Here is a 12613-nt window from a genome sequence, read left to right as displayed (position 1 = left end):
CAGCCACACTAATAACTACATTCATAATATGTTGTTAAAATGTTATAAATAATAAAGGTTAAACAACTAATTCCCGTTTCTAAAGTCTAAAACCTAGTTGAACCGTTAAACTGTCAGGCTCAAAGCGTTAAAACCTGACCGTTTTATATATTTAATAATAATAAATGTAAAGTAAAGATATGTACATATTATCCTTTAATAAGTATTCATTTTGAGGAAGGTCCTATATATATATATATATATAATATGCTATTAAAGGTGCTGTTACAAACAATTTGTAAAGCCAATCTTCACAGTCACCTTTTACAAACTAAAATCAAAGAATGGGGATATGTTTCTCAAGGAAATCAACAAGAACACGGAGAGTTAACTCCAAACGCGTATCGAATCAATCGGCCGTTAACAAGCGATGGTCTCGCGTTCGATCCTCGTCTGTTAAGAAGGAAAACGTGGGCGATGTTAATGCTATCATTCAAGAACATGCCATCGCCGCTGCTCTCCTCTTCCAGCAGCAAAACGGCAATGTCATGCCGTCGTTCGATCGATCAACTTCTCTCCGGCAGATTGCTCGTCGGAGTTGTAGTACTAGACGTCGATCGGTTGTTGATCCTATGATTCATCCTCAACAGCTACTTCATCAGGTTTTCTATTTCTATTTTTAACGACCAAATTCAAAAACTCATATTCTGATTATATGTTTGGTTGAAACTGATTGGAATATCAACACTTTTAATATTTTAGGTAAACAAGTTATTAGTTATATTTTTTTAATATTTTCCCATATAGTTCATTATTTTGTCGTTAATATTTTCTTCAACCGTTTTTTATTCGTTTATAAATTTATAGGTTTTAGAAACATATTAATTAAAAGTAATAAATAGTACATCAATAACACTTTTTTCTATTAATAGAAAATTATAACCACGATAGACCGGCCTGGCTGGACTGGGAACCATGGCATGGAACTTGTTTGGTTAAGCAGGTTTAGTTTTGTTTTTTTTAAGAGTAAACTACGAATTTTCATTCATATGATTTGTTTAAATTTGTGGTTTTAGTCGAACAATTCAAATTTGTGATTTTCGTCATGTGGTTTCATTTCACTTGCAATGAAATCCAAATTCACTAACCCCGTTAAGTTTGGTCGTTAAATCCATCAGCGTGCCTCTCACGTGAGGGACAGTTTTGTAGGAACCGTTTGGTATAAAAAAAATGAAACACTTTTAATACGATTATAATACAAAGAATGAACAAAAAAACACCTATCTAGAAAGCATTAAATTACAGTACAATTACAAAGGAAATAAATCAAAGTACAAAGAATCGAGTAGAAGTAGAAGTTGGTGACTGAGGATCGTGTTGAACACGGGGCCCTTAAAACAAATTCCGGGTCTCTCCTCGTTTTGTTTCCCAGGGTAAAACGGCCGGAGCAGTATGTACTGCCGGGGTTGACTATGCACCCGAATTAGATCGGTTCGTACCTTCTTGGTTGTGTTGGAGAAGATGAAGAAATGTTGAAGAATTTGCAAGCTCTTCAAGTTGCAAAATGGTGTGTCTCAAACCCAAGCCTTGCCTTGGTATTTATAGTGGAGCTAGGATCAAAGACTCAAAATTAAAAAATAAATTGCATTAAATGTCTTTAATGCTTTTTATTCTGATTTTGAATTCAATCCGTAACTCCCGTCGAAAAATAAATTGCATTAAACGTATTTAATGCTTTTTATTCTTATTTTATTTTCCAACCACTCATCTTTGAGCTTCGATATCTCATTCATCTTAGCTCGGTTTTGGACATGGTTTGACTCGTTGTGATGCTCTCACATAAATGATAACAAACCCGTAAATAATTATTTATAATACGCAAATATAAATATAATTATTAATGTCCAAAAATTAGCAAACTCATTTTTTGCTAACATTTTTCAAACAATCCCCCACATGAATGGAAATCGATCCGCTCATGCAAGTTTCAAACGATGCAATTCAGCGGTTGAATGTTGCAGGAAAGGTAGGTGTTACCCTTTGAACCCTCCTTTGTGAAGTATACTTAGCCTCCTGGCGGTGTGTAGACACAATGTCTTTGAACATACCCCCGTTAGTTTAGACGACAATACACTTCACACAACATTGTCCCCGGTTTAGTCAACCCCTCACTGTCGTGTCCTATTATGGTCCTGGAACACTAGCCTGGTTCCGCGAGAGCTCTAGGATTTTTGCCCCAAACATTCGAAGCGATCCTACTTCTCTCTCACGTAGGTGATTCCCGCTCGAATCTTTAAAAGCCATAGGTTATTCTTGATTTCTACAAGTCATTAACCTTTGTTATGCTTATCCTCGTTTCATGTCACTGATTAGAATGGACTAGGACGCACGCATGCACAATGCCCTTTAAGTTTGGTTTGGGGTACTCCCCCACAGTGACTACCCTTAGTTTCATGATTAAGTTTTCCTATTGAACTTAGATCTTGGGATATCCAGTCAACTAAGTTAGGTTTCCCTCATGTCTCCTTTTTCCATGGGCTTCAGTCCCATCCTTCTTGATGACTTATAAACTAACTCTTTACTTAAGCCTTTGGTTAACGAGTCCGCAATGTTATCTTTTGACTTCACATAGTCAATTGTGATAACACCTGTTGAGAGTAGTTGTCGTACCGTATTATGTCTTCGTCGAATATGCATTGATTTGTCATTGTACATTACGCTATGGGCTCTACCAATTGCTGATTGACTGTCACAATGTATGAAAATAGCCGACAAAGGCTGTGGCCATATTGGAATATATTCCACAAATTGATGAAGCCATTCCGCCTCTTCGCCACACTTATCTAAGGCAATAAACTCCGATTCCATCATGGATCTAGCTATAACTGTTTGCTTAGACGACTTCCAAGAAATAGCCGCACCACCAAGTGTGAACACGTGCCCACCTGTTTATTTGGAATCTTTTATATCCGAAATCTAATTCGCATCACTGTATCCTTCGATTACAGCCGGATCACGGTTATAATGGAGTCCATAGTCTCTCGTGTATCTCAAGTATCTTAGAAACCGCGTTATACTTTTCCAATGTTCCTCGCTTGGATTACTAGTGTATCTACTTAGCCTACTCACGTCATAAGCTAGATCGGTTCTTGTACATGTCATAAGATACATTAGACTACCAATTATTCTTAAGTATTCATGTTGAGCAACCCCCTCACCTCTATTTTTAAATAGATGGTGGGTCGTATCAATTGGTGTTGACGCGACACGCGTGTCATCCTTATTGAATTCTCAAGAATTTGTCCACGTAGTGAGATTGACTCAAAACAAGACCGTTTTGGGTTCTAGTGATTTGTACCCCAAGAATCACGTCCGCGAGACCCAAGTCTTTCATGTCAAACCTCGCTTTCAACATGTCTTTTGTTGATCTGATCATGTTATCATTACTCCCAATGATAAGCATATCGTCTACATAAAGACATAATATCACATATCCTCCTTGCGTCTCTTTTACATAGACACATTTGTCACACTCGTTTATTTTGAAACCATTGTCAAGCATTACATGATCAAACTTTAAGTGTCATTGTTTTGGAGCTTGCTTTAAATCATACAAGGACTTGACAAGTTTACATACCTTGCCCTCTTTTCCTGGGGCAGAGAAACCCTCGGGTTGATCCATGTAAATCTCTTCATCTCAATCACCATTTAGAAATGCGGTTTTTACATCCATTTAGTGAACTTCCAAATGTCGTAAAGCTGCGATAGCAAGAACCAATCTTATGGAAGTTATTCGCGTGACAGGCGAGTAAGTATCAACGTAATCTAGACCCTCCTTTTGTCTATACCCTTTGATTATTAATCTTGCCTTGTACTTATCAATACTTCCATCAGCTTTCATTTTCCTTTTGAATATCCAACGATATCCAAGTGGTTTACAACCCAGCGGAAGATCTACTAACTCCCAAGTATGATTTTGCAATATAGAATCTATCTCATTCTTAATTGCTTCTTTCCATTGAGGTGCTTTTCCGAGGATGTTACCGCCTCGCGGTAGGTATTGGGCTCACCCTCCACCATATAGCTCATGAAATCCAAACCGAAAGACTTTTCAATCCTTGGTCGTTTACTTCGTCTAAGCTCACATTCATTTTCCTCGGGTTGTTCATGTCTTTCATGAACCATATCATCAAACGCTCTTGATGTACTTGCTTCATCAACCGATTTTAATGAAGTTGGGTGTGTTTGTCTTAAACAAGGAAACACAGTTTCAAAGAATTTAGCGGTCCTCCATTCCACGATAGTGCCTTCATGTACATTGGGATTCTTGGACTCATGTACAATAAACCGATGCACATTACTATGGTGTGCATATCCAATGAATATGCAATCCACAGTTTTGGGTCCTATTGTCAATGCCTTTGATGATGGAACTCTCACCATGGCTAGGCACCCCCACACTTTCAAGTATTTATATGATGGTTTCTTACCCATCCACAACTCATACGGAGTCTCGCTTATTTTCTTGCGGGGTATCTTATTCAAGACATAGTTGGCCGAGAGAAAAGCCTCCCCCCACAGGTCATATCTCACTCCCGAGCTAATCAACATGGCATTCATCATCTCTTTCAAAGTGTGATTCTTACGTTCAGCGACGCCATTTGATTGTGGAGAATATGGTGGGGTTCGCTCATGTATTATGCCACTTTGCGCACATAATTCCGCAAAAGGTGAAACATATTCACGCCCCTATCACTACGCACAACTTTTATTCTCTTTTTAAGTTAATTCTCAACTTCATTTTTATACAAGGTGAACTTGTCTATTGCTTCATCCTTACTTCTAAGTAAGTATACATGGCAATATCGAGTATAATCATCAATAAACATGATGAAATACTTGTTCCCACCTCTTGTGGGAGTGACTTTTAAATCACACACATCAGTGTGAATTAAATCAAGGGGTTCAGTTATTCGTTCAACCGATTTGAAAGGCTTTTTCGTTATTTTGAATTCAACACATGTTTTGCATTTGGATTCGAATCGATTTTAAACTTTGGAATGCTATTTAAATTAATTAAGCGACGAATTGAATTAAAGTTTACATGTCCTAGTCTACCATGCAAAACACAAGAATTTGAAAAATCAAGCATGTAAAAAGAAGTAGTGGTTTTATTCATTGAATTCTTAACAACAGCTACATTCAATTTAAATATAGCATTGTCAGCATAACCCTTGCCAACATACATTCCTTTCTTAGACAAAATAAATTTTTCCGATTCAATCAACAAATGAAATCCAAACTTGTTGAGCATCCATCCCGAGACAAGATTCTTACGAATCTCGGGAACATAGAGGGTGTTGGACAGTTTGAGCTCCTTCCCAGAAGTCCACTTCAAGACCACATCACCTTCCCCCTGATATCCGCAGTCGCATTATTCCCCATATAAAGCTTTTGGTCACCCACCGCCTCTTTAAAATTCTAAGAATTGTTTGTCGCCGCAAACATGGCGGTTGCACCGGTGTTGACTTCCTCGATGAAAACTGCTTCCTCGGTTATCATCGCCACGAGAGGAGTGTCATCCTCGTTTACCATATGCGCGCGCGAGCGCTTTGGTTCCTTGCATTGGTTGGCACGGTGCCCCACGCCATTGCAGTTGTAACATGTCCCTTGGAAAGGTGGAGGGTTCTTTTTCACAGCTCCTTTCTTTACGCCAAGGTCCATTTTTGCTTTCCCTTTACCGCCATTACCTTTACCCTGTTTACCCCCTTTGGAGGATTGTCCATGCTCAACCAAGTTTGACTTGGCGGAAGCATCCACCATGGTAACTTTTTGAGCCACCTTATTATCCTCCTCAATACGAAGACGAACAATAAGATCCTCCATGGACATCTCCTTTCGTTTGTGTTTAAGATAATTCTTAAACTCAATCACCGCTGCCACTTGAAATGTCTCACTAAGTGTCATTACCTCGGCATGGATATCGTGAAGTATAACTTGCAACTCTTGGACTTGGTTTATCACATTCTTGGAGTCAACCATTTTGTAATCCAAGTAACGAGCGACAAGAAATTTCTTTGTTCCCGCATCCTCCGTTTGTACTTCTTCTCTAAAGACTCCCATAATTCTTTGGCAGTCTTTATTGAAGCGTACATGTTATACAACGAATCCACAAGGCCATTTAACACGTAGTTACGACATAAGAATTCCGAATGCTTCCACGCATCTACCGCGCTCAATGCTTGAACGTCAGTCTCCCCTTCGGCGTTCGTATCCGGGGGAGCGGATTCCTTCAAGAACCGTGCTAGGTTCAAGGTGGTCAAATAAAAAACATCTTTTGTTGCCACCGTTTAAAGTGCAGACCCAAGAATTTCTCGGGTTTTTCAGCGTGATTAGCCATGGTGGACGCTCCCACCACGGTGTTCAAAGGGGTACCGGTAACGGTTTCGCTTGACGGTGTTGCCATTTTTCCTGAGAAAAATAAACTTCGCCCAGTTAATAATTCAGAAAATATATAGTGGACTCTCCCACTTTAATTAAAAGTTACTCAAAACTTTTATTAAATTTCTTGAATTACTCAAACGAAGGTGTTCTAAGTCCAACTTTGAAGGGACCAACGATGAGTTTTCCTTGAAAAGAATAAAGTTAATTGTATCCGGATTTCGGGTTTACCAAAGTACTCCTTTGAATAAAACCGAATTTTTTTTTGTTTTTAATGTTTTAAAGAATTGTTTTAAGATTGTAGGAACCGTTCGGTATAAAATAAATAAAACACTTTTAATACGATTACAATACAAAGAATGAACAAAAAAACACCTATCTAGAAAGCATTAAATTACAGTACAATTACAACTGAAATAAATCAAAGTACAAAGAATCGGGCAAAAGTAGAAGTTGGTGACAGAGGATCGTGTTGAACATGGGGCCCTTAAAAACAATTCCGAGTCTCTCCTCATTTTGTTTCCCAGGGTACAACGGCCGGAGCAGTATGTAATGCCGGAGTTGACTATGCACCCGAATTGGATCGGTTCGTACCTTTCTTGGTTGTGTTGGAGAAGATGAAAAAATGTTGTAGAATTTGCAAGCTCTTCAAGTTGCAAAATGGTATGTCTCAAACCCAAGCCTTGCCTTGGTATTTATAGTGGAGCTAGGATCAAAGACTCAAAACTAAAAAATAAATTGTATTAAACGTCTTTAATGCTTTTTATTATGATTTGAATTCAATCCGTAACTCCCATCGAAAAATAAATTGCATTAAACGTCTTTAATGCTTTTTATTCTTATTTTGATTTTCCAACCACTCATCTTTAGGCCATAGGGTATACTCTAACCCATCTTAATTCACATAAGCTCCACATCACTCATTTTTTATCTTGTACTCTATGTCATCCAAAGGAAATGGTTTAACCCCTATTTAACACATAATTAATATAACAAATCAATTAGTAATTAATACATAATTAATGCATATTATTCCTTTTAACCCGTTAAAAGCATAACCCATGGGCCATTTTAACACACTTAACACAAGTGGGGAGTGGTTTAATCCATCTTTAAATTGTCATGTCACTTTAACCCAATGTTGCAAAAGTCGTTAGGCGGTCCCTAGTCGGCTGATCCCCTTGGAGGGAGTACTCGGGGAGTACTCGGAGAGTACTCGGACATGATAAATATAAAGAAAATTAACTTTTGGGTAATATATATATTTCAAATATCATAAGTTTACTAATATTTGTAACAAAATAAGTGAATATCAATATAAATAAGAGAAATACATTTTTAAATACTAAATTATTCTAAAAATTATTAATCGTTAATTAAAAAAAATGATATTCGTTCTTTAATACTATATAAATACGAATTATGTTATATTTTTAAGTCAAAATAGGCCCAAGTTAACCGACTAAATGTATTTATGGTTGATGTTGACAACCTTTGAACAACTTTTAGTAACTAGGCGGAGTTAAAGAAACTCCCATCGGCACCATACCTTGTAGCGAGTACTCGGAGAGTACTTGGCTTTGTAGACCTAGTTTTACAACATTGCTTTAACCTATGTAAGGGTTAGAGTATACCCCATGGCCTTAAGCTTCGATATCTCATTCATCTTAGCTCGGTTTTGGACATGGTTTGACTCGTTGTGATGCTCTCACATAAAAGATAACAAACCCGTAAATAATTATTTATAATACGCAAATATAAATATAATTATTAATGTCCAAATATTAGCAAACTCATTTTTTGCTAACATTTTTCCAACACAGTTTTGTCCATTCTCTCCCCAAATAAACCCCGGTTCTAATTTACAAATCCCCTCACGTGAAGGGCTGGAGTGTATTTGGGAAAAAAAGGACAAAATTGTCTCTCACTGAATGTTACGTTGATGGGTTTAACGTCCAGACTTAACGGAATTAGTGAATTCGGGTTTAATTGCAAGTGAAATGAAACCACGGGGACGAAAATCACAAATTTGAAACTATCTAAAACCGCAGATTTGGACAAATCACAGGGACGAAAACCACAGTTCACTCTTTTTTAAATCTCAGTTTATGATTTAGTTATCATTTGTTGTATGGGGTAGCGACGCAGCTTATTGCCCGTTTAGTTTATGTTTTAATATAATCACTACCTTGCTTATTACATTATTTAATGATTATTTTGTAAGGAAAACAAATTATTTTAAAATCTCAATTTATGATTTATTCAAGTCTTTATATCTTTAATGAAATTGCAAATTCACCATAATATATAAAGTTTTTGCCTATTTTGTTTTGTATTATATATGTATATTAATTTATAATGTCATTTGGTTCTTAAATCTGGTCTGAACTGTGAACCTATAAGACGACATATTTGTTGTCTTGTAGGTTCATGGAGGAGTATGGTAATTTGAGGATGATAAGCTAATATTGAATGATTAGAAATAAAAGATTAATATACATATGGCTAGATGTCATCGTTATTCAACAGGAGGTAAATCATGATGAATTGGAAACCAGTCATATTGTTCTTGTTCATGGAGGTGGTTTTGGAGCCTGGTGTTGGTATAAAACAATTGCACTTCTACAAGAATGCAAATTCAAAGTCATTGCAATTGATTCAAGCGGTTGAGGAATCGATATGTTTGACGCAAATGCTATCAAAAGCCTCTCACAATACGCAAAGCCGCTTACAGATTTTCTCAAAAACGTTGGGGAAGAAGAAAAGGTTAGTATCTTATATTTATCCAATCTTAATACGGAGTACATATTGCAAAAAAAAAAAAGGTTTTTATATAATGTAGTTATCATTTCAGTTTAATTACAATACATATTCCGTTTAAAAACAGTATTTGAAATTAAGTTCCATTTAGGATGTCAATTAGCGACAAGAAACTTTACATAAGTTTGCGAGTTCGAGCTTAGTTTAAATGGCTCGTGCCTCAGTTTGGCTGTTGGTTGAACCCGCAAACATATTTTGCTAAACGGGGCAGATTTAGGTCGACTCCGGGTTTGCAGGTTCTACACTATGAATTTTTGACACAACAAGAAGCTTGACACAAAGTCTGTGGGCTTGAGTTTAGTCTAAAAGGGCCCAGGCTGGTTGCTAGTGGCCAACCTACGAACATGCTTTGCTAAACCTGTCAGGTTCGAGTTGACCTACGAACATGCTTTGCTAAACCTGTCAGGTTACTCGATTTTGTAGGTGATTTTAGTCGGCCATGACTTTGGTGGGACATGCATATCGTATGCAATGGAGTTATTCCCAACTAAAGTTGCGAAATCCGTCTTCATTGCTGCTTCAATGCTGAAAAATGGACAAAGTACACTTGATATGTTCTCCCTCAAGGTTTGAATGTACAATAAAATCTCAAATTAAATAATTTACAAGAAATTTACAATATTAAATAAACTATAAAAATATTTCAGGAAGATACAAATGGTCTAACGAGGCAAGCTCAAAACTTCTTGTATGCAAATGGGAATGATCAGCCTCCAACTGCTATAGATCTTGACAAGTCTCATCTAAAGGATCTGTTATTCAATCAGAGTCCTGCCAAGGTATAAAATTTCTATGTTTCAATCATGGTTTTGTAAAAATATTAATCTTTAATGCCTATTTTATTCATTAGAAGTGGCAGTATGACTATATTAGCGGGGTCAAACAAAGGTAGGCATCGAGTCAAAATTGGTTTTAGTTGAAATTTGAAAAAGACTATTTTTTAGCTAGTGCGGGTCAGTTTTTTATACATATATTTTCGTCTATAAATATTAACGTGTTAATTACGATTAGGGTTGGCATCTTGACACAAATAAATACATGTTCAGTTTTGTTCGGTTTCAACATCCAACCTGTTAACTTGACATGCTTGACACCCCCACTTTCAAGTCATTCAACGTGTTCGACATAAATAGAAAGCCTAAATCTGCCCATTCATAAGTAAATGAGTCAAAATTGTCACCTTAACGCGTTTATAAAATATGTTGTTTCCTTGACATGTTCATTTCTATGTATAGGATGTGGCATTAGCAAACGTCTCAATGAGGTCAATTCCGTTTTCACCCATTCTAGAGAAGCTATCTCTTTCTGATTCTAACTATGGTTGTGTTAGACGGTTTTATATAGAAACCCCTGAAGACAACGTCATACCCGTCACTCTTCAACAAATAATGATAAATCAAAGCCCACCCGAGAAAGTTTTCAGTCTCAAAGGGGCAGATCACTGCCAGTTTTTCTCCAAGCCTCAAGCCCTACACAAGTTGCTAGTCGAGATTGTAACAAAGAAATAAAACCAAAGAGAATTTGCTCCGTTGCATATATCAAAGCTCATGGGACACATCAATACACTGCTAAACATTGAGATCAACTAAAAGCCGTTTGCCTGGAAAAATGTCATTCAAGGGTTTAGGTTAAGGTTTGTTTTTATAGGTAGGATTATTTTTAACAGTTGTTTACAATTGCATATCTATACCAATGAATGTGTCAACTACAAATTAAAGATTGAGACAGTGAAGAGAGAAGCCAAAATGGACACTTGGTTTATGTTTTGGTGGCATATTGTTGATTTAGAATTCTTTTTGGTTTTTTCATAAAACTAAAATGATTTAAGTTTTAAGAGATAAATAAATATATAGTTCAAATTTAATTTAAAAATGCCGCATTCTTTCTCTTTATGCAAGTTTATGACATTTGTTTTACATATAAAAAACAAATCTACTATTATAATAAAAAAAATGATGGTTGAATTACATTAACCCTAATTAACCTAATATTTTGCCATGTGTTACCATAACATTGAAGCTTTAAGTCATAAATATTTTTAATTAAATTAAAATTAAGAAATTAAAACCTTCCATATACACAACTATATGTATTACTTAATTTTTAATCTTTAATTATAAAATTAGACATCAACTAACCATAACAGTTGTTTGAATTTTTTCTTCTATGGAAATAAAATTTCATTATCAATTAATAATTAGTGATTTCCTTTAAGTTTCGTATCACTAATTACGTAGACAATTAATACACACTAGGGTATAGCTCGTGTTACACACGGGTGGAAAAACATGTCAACAAACATAATAAATTTAAACAACAAATTCATGCATAACTAAGTTATATAATAAGTGTTACCTTAAATTTAATCTTCAGATTCCAAAGAGTTTAAAAGATCATCAAAATTTGACTCATAGTTCTCACACTCTAACTGTCACACCCCGGTTTAGGGCCTAGGCGTGTGACCAATAGTCGGTACCTGTTTTGTAAATACATCAGAGTTGCGGGTTATTTTAGCGGAAGACTTTGGTTGAATAAAATATTAATTTATTTGAAGACTTTCTCAGATAATAAATACCCGGTGTTTGAGTTATAAAGCTTGTTGAAATACCGTTTGCAATATTTTAATAATTAAAAACTAAGCCATCTCTACCTTGCGAGCGTCTATCTTCATGAATGACTATGTTCCTTGCTACCTGTGCTAATATGTTTCCCTGAAATGTGGGGAAAAATACGTCAGCTATATGCTGGTGAACACGTAAGACTCAATAAAACATTTGAATGACATTACAATATAAATATAGTTTTCTCTTCAAGCTCAGCAGAAGCATTTCTACTTCTGGTCTATGTACCACTGCCTACACACACAATTGTTCCCGAGCCACGTAGCCCTTACAGGGAGACTAGTTATGACCATTAGCCCGCGGCCACGTAGCCTTGGGATGATTTAGGCTGAACGGTTATGTTTGGATCCAGACACACGTGTAATCGGTCTGAGTTGATTTTATTCTCTACTTTGTATTATAACGTTTTAGAGATCACAAGACCTCATGTAAACATTGATTGACTCGTTAAGACAAACACTCGTTCGTCTCATTGAGTATAAATATATTTGACTGATAAAAAGGTTAACGTATTCACGTTATAAAAGGTTTGAACGTATTCACCTGTGATTGAATGTTCTGAATGATATAGTGATTTCGTTTGAAACCCTGACTGTGAATGAATGATTATTTGACTGACTGATTGATTGATTGACCTATAATAAAATAGGTATATAAATATCCGGATCGTCTCTTGATCATTTGTTTGAATAAAATATTTAGACCCGTAGTCTTTCTGTTTATTTACCAAATCATATGATGAGTTTCTTCTT

At 36.1% G+C, this 12613-nt stretch overlaps 1 pseudogene across 1 annotated transcript; it reads left to right on the top strand.

Annotated features, from left to right (window-relative positions):
- The first annotated feature begins 316 nt into the window (after window positions 1–316).
- On the top strand, window positions 317–11120 carry LOC143592269 (putative methylesterase 11, chloroplastic; annotated as a pseudogene). The gene is made up of 5 exons (XR_013145886.1): window positions 317–641; window positions 8950–9186; window positions 9664–9807; window positions 9888–10019; window positions 10476–11120. The product of XR_013145886.1 is annotated as a putative methylesterase 11, chloroplastic (transcript).
- Window positions 11121–12613: the final 1493 nt, after the last annotated feature.

This window comes from Bidens hawaiensis, unplaced genomic scaffold, assembly GCF_021521415.1.
Source record: "Bidens hawaiensis isolate Kalapana, Puna unplaced genomic scaffold, B.hawaiensis_p1.1 tig00040645_1, whole genome shotgun sequence".
In the NCBI taxonomy this organism is placed as follows: domain Eukaryota; kingdom Viridiplantae; phylum Streptophyta; class Magnoliopsida; order Asterales; family Asteraceae; genus Bidens; species Bidens hawaiensis.
The sequence above is the reverse complement of the archived record's forward strand: the minus strand, read 5'-3'. Positions and strand labels throughout refer to the sequence as shown.